A 13,047-nucleotide genomic window follows, 5' to 3' on the forward strand; every position below is an offset into this window, starting at 1 on the left:
TCATGCGAAAAAAACACTCATAAAAAATAATGACATTGAATGATTTCTTGTTGCAAAATTATAACACCAACTAAATTTCATATTATAGAAAGTTAGCGATAAGTTTTAGGTCAAAATCAATTTTAAGAAAAAAAGTAATAATAAAAATTTATTTTACAAAAATACATAGATATAGAGCAATGATATGCATCCAAAAATAAACCCCGATTAAACCCTGCAAAGGAAAAAAATTGCATAAAAAAATAATGTAAAATAATTTATACTTGGGTGAGCTTTAGTTAAGATTCATGGGGACAGCAAGCATTTTTCCATAGACACATCATAAAGATTTAGTTTGAAATTAGGTAATTATTTATTTATATAATAAGTGGGTCCTATAGTATAATAATAATTTTAAAAAAATTATTATCTTATAAAATCCAAACTCAAAATTGGAAAAAATTATTATTTAATTGAACTTATCAATTTATAGAGGTTTTAATCTTATAAACCAATAAAAGTTCTTTTACAAAATAGAAAAAAAATAACACTAGAGTAGCACTGACGACAATATTATAAATGAAGAGTGTCATTTTGGTGTGCTACAGTCTCATATAGCGAACAATAACACTATTTTGATTGTTGTGGTGTTGCAGCGCTATTCAAATTAATATAAATGTTCATCAAAATAAGCCTAATAAAAAAAAATTATGTGAAGGAAAATCTTAATATCAAGATGAAAGTTAGCTAATATTTTAACGGAAGTCTACCAAAATTAGGATTAATTTAAAAAATAAATTACTTTTTTTTTTAACTTTAACAGCCGAAAGGCCAAAAGTGGACATATTTTACACTAATTAAGATGGATTAAGTTGGTACTTGAGCAAGTCAATAGCGCTCGACTAAATCGATATCAGATTGTAAAGGGAGAAATGAGGATGCCTATGAGCCTTATATTTGGATTTATGGTACGTTTACTTCGCAAAATTGAAATGAGTTCGAATTAAAATGAGACTAGAATCAAAATGATTGAAATTAAAATGAATTGTACTTCCATTAATGTATTTATTTTATTTTAGAATTAGAATGCATTGATTCAAGCTACTAAAATGCTACCAATTAAAATTATGCATTTGTTCTTCAACAAATTAATAAGTAAACATTTTAAAATGAAACATATGCATATTCATTTAATTATTAAGCTATTATTGAGCTTAATATTATGATTTTTTGAGTGAATTAATTTTTTTGAATTAAAATTTTATATTTTTATTATTTTAAACACAATTATAATAATAGTAATTATTGTTATAGTTATTAATTTTATTATTAAATAATAATTATTGTAATTATAAATATTATAATAATAATTACTATTATAATTATTAAACATCGTCATTTTGGCTTGTATGGGCAGAGTGCTCATAAGCCAGCCAGTATATACTTGCATTCGCATATTTATATTTTTTTTGAATGTCTAAAAGATGTCTCTATAGGGGAATCAGAAAAAGAGATAATTTGTAGGGAATTCTTCGTAAGACTTCAGTAAATTAGGAAAGTCTTGAACCATTCTCTAAATTCCTAATTAGCCAATCAAAGCAAGAACTACCATAATTATTAATCGAAACAAGAATTACCGTAATTATTAATGAAGAAAAAATGCGGGCTTTACAGAAAGTGTTCAACAAACACTTGTTTATCATTAATAAGCTTGCCATTTAACTCATCAGTGGCGTTTTGAGCAGATTACTCGCCAGAACCATCAGTAGCTATCTCACAAGAAAGAATGTTCCCACATGAAGAAAATGTTGGGAAAATATGCTCTTTAAAAGCATATGTGTTTATTTAATTGTAATAAACAAAATTTTTGATTAATAAAATAAATGAGGTATTTTATTCAAATATCTTAATTGTGTGTTTATTTAATTGTAATAAACAAAATTTTTGATTAATAAAATAAATGAGGTATTTTATTCAAATATCTTAATTGCATTTATCTTATGATTAAATAAATTTAGTTCGCAGTTGATAAATAAAGTTGGACATTTTATTTAGGTATAGACTGTAATAAATTCATTGAATGATTTGTCTTAATTATGTATGAATTTATTGATGTAGTACGACTACATTGAACAGGATCACATATGAGATTTAATTAACTTTGTAATAACTGTCAGACTTATTAAATCTCATAGGCATTGATTTTACTATAATCTTAATCTTGAGTTAATTATGATTTTATGATTATAATTGTTATTCTATTTGAGTTACCAATGGGCATGACACATACTTGTAGTCTAAATTACCCGGTATCTTGGTGGGAGAATTTATGAGTATTGAAGCTATAGATTAACAATATAGAATTTGTACAATACATTTCTTGATGAGTTTTCGGCACTTGATCATAGAATTCTCTGGGCAGAGTGTGTCAACATATTTAGTATGTTGAAAATGATAATTAGAAAAAATCAGTAAGTATCAAGGAATAAGATGTAATTAAATCGATTGGACAGTTAAGATGTTGATTTAATTAACGATGTGGTACAAAGGATTATACAGTAAAGACATCAATGTGGCTTGGGACGAATTATTATTCGAGCATACAATTATGGAGGTCAGTTCCAATATTTTAGTGGAGTAGATTTGGAATTAAATAATTGGGCTAGTTTAATTACAAGGCTAATTATTATAGCCACTATTGTATGTTCCCAAATGATCCCTGGGTTAGCTCATTTAATTGACTGCACCACTACTGGATTAATAAGCAAGATAACTAGCTATTTAGGTCAAAAGCTTAAATATATCATTTAGTGGGAGGCTTCATTTAATTAGCTTATGGGTAAGGGGCCTTATGTTATTTTACATGGTGGTCCTCTATAAAAAAAGTAAGCAACGTGAGTTTTGATTTGCATTATTTGGAGTCTAGGATTTTCACTAAAGGGAGATATAAAAAAAGCTTATTTTCTCTAAAAGAAATAGAGTGTAGCCATTTTATACAAATAAGAGAAAAAGATTTTCTCTCTATTGTTGAGAAATTTTTTTTTTTCATGCTAGTTGCTTTTGATTTGTAGCCACTTGGAAGATCATTGGTGACAGTTCGTGATCTAACAGGCGTGGTGGTGACAGATCGTAATCTCGGAGCATAAATCACTTCAGCGGAAAAAGCTAAATCGGATTTTCAAGGTATGATTTTTAGATTACAAATTCTTATATATTATATGAGAGCGATCTTAAAAAGGTTTTATAAAAATAGAAAAACTGATTTTTCTCCAACAGAAAATGTATCACATAATGCTTCGTGATCAACAAACTTGTCCAGATTCTCGATAAGTATGGTCGCAGGGCCGCTTTCTTGGATACTAGGATCGCCATGAGAACACGTGATTCTGATGGACTTATTATTAAGTGGAGTGAAGTTCAGAACATCGAGTGCCCTCGCCGCATCTGCAGGGTCGCCGTAGTTAACGTAGGCGTAGCCGAGAGAGCGCCTGGTGCTCAGGTCTCGACAAATCGTAACCGACATGACTTGGCCGACCAGGCTGAACAAATCATAAAGCTGAGAATCGATTACGCTGAAATCGAGATCACCAACATAAAGGGACGTCACTAGTAACTGGTTCCCTGACGCACCCGCCGCCTCTCCGTTTCGCCCCGACATTTGCCCTTGAAGTTGATATCAAAGAGCTCAAGAAAACAAAGAACAGGTTGATGCCGCAAGAAGCAGAAAAAACAGCAGCCACGAATTGCCTCTGGAATTGGCAGCAAAAAGCATAAAGAGAGGGAGGGTTTCTTTTGGTTCTTTGCATTAATGACCCTATGGTCTTAGTAATTTATTTTTCATGTCAAAGTTTGGACTTTTGTTGCATTTAAGTCCAACAGAATATGTGATTTAAGGTTTTTGGTTTCTATCCCATGGCACCCCACAGTTTCATCATTTTATGGTTCAGCCAAAGTATTTGGGTTTTGGGCAGAAAAATTCAAATTTTTATTTATATTGGATCTAAGCCCATTACTGGTTATCAATTGAATAATATAAATAGAAATTTGATAAGCCCAATAGTAATTATTTGTCTAAATTTATTTATATTGGTCCCAAGCCCATTTTGAGATTTCAAAAATATAAATGAAAATTTGGTAGATCAATAATAAAATTTATTTGACTATAGAATTTTTGAAAATAAATTTGGGCTTATTTTATTAAATTAATTGGGTCTGAATTTTATAAAAAGATATTTAAAAAATAAGACCCAATAGAATTTTTATTTAAAAGGTGCCCAAATTTAAATTTAAAAATTGAACCAAGGATAAATTTAAAAACCCAAAAGTCCCCAAGTCCATAGTTATAGACAAGAGTAAGTACGGGGAAGAGAAAGAAGGAAGATGGACATTACTTGAAGATTAAGTCAAAATTTTCTTAGGAAAACCATGAATTGAGATTGTTTAATTGCTTTTATTTATATACTATGTAGAGCTGGCAAAACGGGTCATTGGGTCGTGTTCGTGTCGTGTTAGTTTCGTGTCGTGTCAAATTTAGGTCAACCCAAACCCGACCCATTTAATAATCGTGTCAAAATATTGAGACCCAAACCCGACACAAAAAAATAATCGGGTTACCCAATAATCCGTTTAATATCTATATATTGAACAAAAGTTACATTAAATATTTACACACTATCATACATACGTATGTACATAAATACATAATTTATCGATATTATAAAATATACATATCTACCAATATATTACACATTTACACTATTGAGGTTTTAATTTCATATATATATATATATATATATAATATTATATATCAATATTATAAAATATACATGTCTATCAATTTTTACACATTTACACTATTGAAGCTCTAAATGTATGTAAAATTTTATAAATAAAACAATGTTTATATTCACCCTTTTAAAGAATAAAAAAAGAAAATCATCTCTAATATTTGAGTTTTAATTATAAGAATATGTAAATTATTTTAAAATAGAAAATATAATCAGGTCATTGATCGGGTAAATGGGTCAAGAATTTTAACCCAAACCCGACACGAAAAAAAATCGTGATGACCTGGACCCGACCCATTTAATAATCGTGTTGAATTTGACGACCTATACCCATTTATTTATGTCGTGTTCGTGTCGGGTAATCGGGTCCTGTCAAATTTTGCCAGCTCTAATGCTATGTTTGGTTGATAACATGTCATGATATCATATCATATCATATAAAATAGGTAGTGCCACTCAGTCATCTATAGATTATGAATCAAGACATATATTGTTTGGCATTTGTATGTGCTTAATAATATTATTAGATTTTATCTAGATAATATTATTTTAGGAAGCATGCAATTAACAATATGAGATATAATCTATATATTGTTTAAAATGAAAAACCAATTTTAAAATATTGAATGAGAGAGTGAAAATTCAAGATAATTTTTCCCACGGGCTCCATTGTTAGTTCAATAATAAAATTATATATATACATCGACTTAATGAGACGGTGATGCTCCCTATGGAGGGTATATATATTAGACATTTTATTTGATGAATTTCTTTATAGATAAGATCAAAATATTGATCAATGTATTGATCACCCTAATGATGACTACATGATAAAAAAGATATGTAGATTGAAATAATGGTTATACACTCAACAAAAATATATTATTGACCTTCCCAATAAAGCTCTTTTAATAAATTCTGGCCCTAAAAGATAACGATAATTATTTATTATGTTTCGACATGAAAGTAAATAATCTAATGGTTAATTGGGTCTAGTAAGTGTATGCATGACTTCCCCATAGGATAGGTTGCCAAAGCAATAAAGTAAAATGCATTTATAGTTTTTGCATTTTAGATTTTTATTGTGAATATTACTTGTTTCGAAATATTTATGCATGTATGTTTTATTTTTTAGAAAATGTCTTCCCTAAGCCCCACTCACTATTATTCTAAGTCAAAACAAACTCACAAGCAAGAACTATATAGATTGGAAACAAAATCTATTTATAGTCTTGACTACTGAAAAATTATAAATATGTCTTATCGCAGCCTTGCCCTCCTAAACCAGTAGAGGACGCTAGTAGAAATCAGAGGAGGTTTTATGAGAAATGACAAAAAGCTAATGAAATGGAAAAATACTACATTTTATCCTCGATTTCTAATATTCTGTAGACCAAACATCAGAACATGAAAATAGCCACTGAAATAATGAAAAGTCTCTAAGAGATGTTTAGGCAGAGTACTCGCTTTACGAGACAATGAAAGGTGTTATGAACTCCAAGATGGGAAAGGGTAAAAGAGTTCGTGATCATGTCCTAAAAATGATGAACTATTTAAATGAGGTTGAGATTCAAGATGCACATATTGATGACAATTTAAAGATTGACTGGTGCGAGAACCTCTGCCTAAAACATTCAAAGAATTTAAGGTCAATTATAATATGAATAAAAGAAATATGACCTTAACAGAATTAATAAACGAACTTCATTTAGCTGAAGAAATTTATCATGCTGAAAAATCTCAAGGAAGCATTAACCTTATTGAAAAAAGGTACTTCTTCTAAGCCTAAGCTAAAAGGCAAGAAGAAGAAAGCTGGGAAAAAGAAACCGTCTACTTAGAAAAATGGTAAGCTGAAAATCAAGTGCTTTAAGTGTGAACAAAAAGGTCATTGGAAAAAAAAAATTGCATTAAGATTGTGAAATCAGGTATGAGAAATCTTTTAGTCATAAAGACCTGTTTAGTTCAGAATGATGTTGACACTTGGGTCTTAGATTCTAGAGCAACTAATCATATTGGTAATTCACTTTTTTTGGTTTCAGAAAACCAGAAAACTAAGTGAAGGAAATGTCAAGTTGCAATTAGGGACAAGCTAGTTCTTGTTAGTAGTAAAGACTAGATTTATTTTATTATCTTTTAATCATGAGACTTTAGTTTTGAATAATTGTCTTTATGTTCCAAACATTAAGAGGAATTTAATTTCAGTAGCTTGTTTATCAAAACAGGGGTATACTGTAAATTGTAATTCATTTATTTACATTTTTAAAAATAATAGACTAGTATGTTCTGGTACATTGGAGGATATTAAGTCTTTTGATCCATTATATGCATGACACAATGATTGAAAATAATGAGCATTTGCACCTATCTAAGAAAAGAAAAATTTCTTCCAATAAATGTTACCTCTAACATTTGTGTTTGGGTCATATAAACCTAAATAGGATACAGGAAATGACCAAAGATAGGCTTTTAGGTCTATATAAACCTAAACTTTGTGAAACTTGTTTAGAAGTTAGTGCCTAAAACCCTAATAAAATTATGGTCAAGTTGCAAACCAAATTTGAAACATATCCATATTTGGGGTTCACTAGCACATGTACTGAAATCAAAGGCCGATGAAATCGATTCAAGTTCTGAGGTTTTTGTATTTGTTGGGTATCCCAAAGAAACAAGGGGAAATTTATTTTATAGTTCTCAAGACAGAAAAGTAATTGTGAGTACACATTTCACTTCTCTTGAGGAAGGCTATATGAATAGTTTCAAACTTAAGAGTAAGGCAATACTGAAAGAATTATCAAGAGATTATGTTGATGCTCAGATATCGATACCTGTTGTTCAACATGAAGAAGAGCAATAATTGGAACATCATAACACTATCCCGGAACATCAACCATCCATATAACCTCGTCATAGTAGGAGGGTAATTAGATTACCAGCATGGTACATGTTACTGGGAGAAATTTATACAACTATCTCAGATGGACATGTACAGGATCCCACTAGCTACAATGAATCTCTACTAGATGGAGATGCTGAACTATAGAAAAATGCTATGAACTAAGAAATGGAATCTATCTATTCCAATAGAGTCTGTGAACTTGTAGAAGCACCAAATAGGGTAAAACCTATAGGGTGTAATTGGATCTATAAGAGAAAAAGAGGAGTAGATGGAAGGGTGGAAAAGTTTAACGCAAGATTAGTAGCCAAAAGTTATACTGAGAAAGAATGAATCGATTATGAGGAAACTTTTTCAGTGGTTGCTATGCTTAAATCCATCAAGATTATGCACTCCATTACTACAGTGCTAGATTATGAAATTTGGCAAATGGATGTAAAGACTGCATTTCTTAATGGACATCTTGAAGAAGACATCTATATGCAGCAACTAGGTGGGTTCATTAGAAAAGGCCAAGAACATATGGTATGTAAGTTGTAAAAATCCATTTATAGATTAAAGCAAGCATCTTGGTCATGGAACATTAGATTTGATCAAGCGACTAAATCGTTTGGATTCATACAAAATATTAATGAACTGTGTGTGTACAAGAAAATTCAAAGAAATGTTGTAGCTTTTCTAGTTCTTTTTGCAAATGACATTCTCTTAGTTGGAAACAATATATGAGTATTAACATCAATAAAGAATTGGTTGGCTAAAAAATTTGATAGAAAAGACCTAGAAAAGGCAAGTTATATTCTTGGTATCAAATTACTATGAGACTAGAAGAATGAAACTTTGGCCTTATCCCAAGCTGCTTGTATTGATAAGATACTAGCTAGATTTAGTATGGAAAATTTCAAAACTGGTTTGTTACCATTCAGGCATGAAATTTCCTTCTCTAAAGATTAGTCACCTAAAACACCTGAGGAAAGAGAAAAAATTAGGCGAGTTCAGAAGTTGTGGGAAGTCTCATGTATGTCATACTATATACTAGACCAGATATTTGTTTTGCAGTTGGATTGGTCAATAGATATCAATCTAATCCTAGTCTTGAGTACTGGACTGCAGTCAAGCATATAATTAAGTATTTGAGAAGAACTAAGAATTATAAGCTTGTGTATTCTGGTGATGATCTTATTATAGTGGGTTATCCAAATTCTAACTTCATGTCAGATAAAGATTTTAGAAAATCAACTTTCGGTTATGTGTTTACATTGGGAAGTGGAGTTGTGAGTTGGAGGAGTGTGAAACAAAGCTATATCGCTGACTCCACAATAGAAGTTGAATATGTGACTACATATAAAGCTACTAAAGAAGTTGTTTGGCTCCGTAAGTTCTTACAAGATCTTGAAGAGTTACCTGCAATAACTACACCTCTTAAACTATTTTGAGATAATAGTGCTGCAATGGCTCAATCTAAGGAACCAAAACACCACAAGAAGCAAAAACATATTGAAAGGAAATACTATCTCATAAGAGAAATAATGCAGAGAGGTGATGTAAAGGTTAACCAGATTGTCTTAGAACAAAACCTGGCAAATCCTTTCACAAAGGCAATACCTGGGAAACTTTTTAACCCGAACTTATAATGTATGAGCATGCGTGAGTTGCCACATATGCTTTGAGAGCTAGTAGGAGATTGTTGGAGTTATTTGCTTTTTAAAGCATATTGATTTATTTATTTTATGATTAATAAAATATTTGAGACATTTTCAAGCATCTTAATTGCATAAATATTTTGAATAAAGACTGTTTAATCATATTATATATATTTTATATGATCATCATATGGATTTACAGAAGATATAAATACAAATAATTTTATGATTAAATAAATTAAGCTCGCAGTTAATAAATAGAGTTGAACGCTCTATTTATGTTTGGACTATAGTAAATTCATTAAATGATTTTTCTTAATCATGTATGAATTTATTGCGGTAGTTTGACTACATTGAACTGGATCACATATAAGATTTAATTAACCTTAAAATGATTGTCAGACTTATTAAATTTCATAGGCATTGATTTTATTGCAATCTCAATCGTGAGTTAATTATAGTTTCATATTTGTGATTGTCATTTTATTTGAGTTACCAATGAGCGCGACATACATTTGTAGTCAAGATTACCCGGTATCTTGGTGGGAGCAACTATGAGCAGTGAGATTATAAATTAACAATATATAATTTGTACAAACACATCTCTTGACGGGTTTTCAGTAATTGATCATAGAATTCTTTGGCTAGAGTATGTCAACAAAATTAGTATATTGAAATGATCATTAGAGAAAATCAGTAAGTGTAAAGGAACAAGATGTAATTAAATTGATTTGACAGTTGAGATATCAATTTAATTAGTGATGTGTTACAAATGATTGTTCAGTAAAGAAATCAATGTGGCATGGGTTAAATTATTATTCGATAACACTATCTTAGATAACATACAATTATGGAGGTTAGTTCTAATCGTTTAGTGGAGTAGATTTGGAATTAAATAATTGAGCTAATTTAATTACAGACCTAGTTATTGTAGATACTATTGTATGTACCCATATGATCCCCGAATTAGATCATTTAATTGACTATAATAGATAGCATATAATTATAGAGGTTAGTTCCACACTATCCTAGATAGCATATAATTATGGAGGTCATTTTCAAATTTTTAGTGGAGTTGATTTGGAATTAAATAATTGGGCTAGTTTAATTACATGCCTAGTTATTGTAGTCACTATTGTATATACCCATATGATCACCGAGTTAGCTCATTTAATTGACTGCACCACTACTGTCTTAATAAGTAAGATAATTAGCTAGTTGGGTTAAAAGCTTAAACATATTATTTAGTAGGAGACTCCATTTAATATGCTTATGTGTAAGGGGCGTTATGTTATTTTATAAGGTGGGCCTCTATAAGAAGAACAAGTGTAACGCCACTGTTGGTTTCTCTCTTATTTTTTATTTAAATCAAATTTGATTTAATAGAATTAAAAAAAGGAGATAAATAAGGAGCCTAGGGTTTCCACCAAAGGAGATATAAAAAGGACTTGTTTCTCTACAAAAAAGAGACACAAGAGCCACAATATTCAGATTAGAGAAAAAAGAGTTTTTCTTTCTAATTTTGAGAGGAAAATTTTTCTCTTGCTAGTTGCTTATAGTAGTGATAAAAATACTCACACATTAAGTGCAGATCAAACCTGAGTCACAACATGAAAGATCATTGATGACTGGAAGATCGTTGATGATAGATAGTAATCTAACAAGATTGGTGGTAACAAATCGTGATTTAAGAGCCTAAATATTTTCTACGAAAAAGTAAAGGTATGATTTCTAAATGATTGTAATCTTATGTATTATATGAGAATTGCGATCCAAATATTTTCGTTGCAAAAGTATTTTTAACTAACAGCTCGACCTTCTAGAGTTGTTTGAGAGTAAGAAGCACAAGATGATGAAGAAGAAGAAAGCGTACGTTGAAAAGATGTTATCGATTTTGGAAACGAAAATAAACGAAGCATCATCAGTGGAGGGACTGAGGGTTGTGTTCGAGAGTATAGCGGAGACAATTGAATTGGCGATAATTAAGGAGGAAAAAAAATCAACAATTTGCGCCACCATCGATTTAGCCTCAAGTTTATCGCAATAATCTTTTAATGAGTGATTTTGTGTGAGATTGGCAACATTGGTAACAGTTTCATGCTTCCTGACAACAATTTGTTGCGGGAGTAATAAGTGCATGCAAATAAGGGCTTTTGGTCACAGGAAAATTTTCCTGGTTTAATGGACGGCCCTTGCTGTAACTTTGGCGGCGGCCTCTCTTCGTAAGAATTGATGCCCCCCTTTTCTCTATCTCTTGTTTTTTTAATCCTTTTTTCTTTTAGTTTGATATTGTTTGTATCTTTCAATTAATCATGAAACAAAAATCTGTACTTTTTCCTTTTTTATGATTTAGGGAGTGATACGTGCGGAAACTTCAATTATATATTACTACAAGCAAAAAGTTCTTAACAACATGAAAAAGGAAAAAGAAGTTTTAACATGTATTCTTTTCGACATGTAATGTACTTTGTTAAATACCATTGACAATGTTCCACCACATGCTTACATTGTGAATGTTGTTTTCTTAAAATACATATTTTCAACAACATTCAATGCTTCTAGTCAAAAGTCTTCTCTATTATTAAAATACATTTTACCACACTCAATAAGGTAGCGTTTATATTTTGAATAGGTGTGGGAATCTTGAAGAGTGAAAATCATAGGATTGAGAGTATCGAGTGTGAGTGGGAATATGTTATTTACTTGGAAGCATGAAATGGAGAGATCAGAATCTAAATTATGTGTTTACTTTGTCTTGAATTGAAAGTAAATAGTTTCAAATTATAATTTTACCCTTATTTAAAAAATTATAGTTTTTAATAATAAAGTTAATAAAAAATATATTCGATGAATAAACATTTATTTTATTATATTTGTAAATTTATAATAATTATTAATATTCTTAATTATGTACATCACAATTTTTTATTAATTTTAATTTTAATTATGTAAATTAAAAATTATTGATAAGGGTAACATAAATGAAACATTTTTACTATTAACATAGTACAAGATTAATATTTTCTTAGAATAAACTATTTATTATTATTAATTATTAATATTAAAGAAATATAATAGTATTATATTTAAATAAATATAATAATATTATATATTCAAATAAAGATAGTATATAGTAATATTATTAATTCTCTATTAATGTAATAATATTATTTTTAAGTAGTTTTAACCTAGAATCAAACCAAATTATTATTTAGTTAAATATAATAATAATATTTAAATAAATATAATATTATTTTATTTTATTTAATATAATTATATTAATTTATTAAATATAATTACATAAAATTTATTATTATATAAAATAATAAAATAATAATATTATTTAGTACAAAATCAATATTTTCTTAGTAATAAACTATTTATTATTATTAATTATTAATATTAAATAAATATAATACTATTATTTTTAAATAAACATAATAATATTATATTTTCAAATAAAGATAGTATATAATAATATTATTTTTAAGTAATTTTAACTTAGAATCAATGCAAATTATTATTGAGTTAAATATAATAATATCATTTAAATAAATATAATATTATTTATTTTATTTTATTAAATATAATTATATTAAATTTAATAAAAGGAAGGAGAAAAAGGAAGAGGTGGGAGTGGATTCCCACTTCCACCCCTCATGGGAGTCCCACTCCTACTCCCCACTCCAAAAATGGATGGGACCGACGGAGTGAGATTCTCAATTCTCTCTTAAAATGTGTAAGTAAA

General features: G+C 29.2%; 1 pseudogene; it reads right to left on the reverse strand.

The window, feature by feature from the left end:
* The window catches only part of LOC18031884, a 13,575-nt pseudogene extending 9,842 nt beyond the window's left edge, over positions 1–3,733 (reverse strand).
* Positions 3,734–13,047: the final 9,314 nt, after the last annotated feature.

The sequence above is a fragment of the Citrus clementina genome, unplaced genomic scaffold (genome assembly GCF_000493195.1).
Source record: "Citrus clementina cultivar Clemenules unplaced genomic scaffold, Citrus_clementina_v1.0 scaffold_9, whole genome shotgun sequence".
Lineage (NCBI taxonomy): Eukaryota > Viridiplantae > Streptophyta > Magnoliopsida > Sapindales > Rutaceae > Citrus > Citrus x clementina.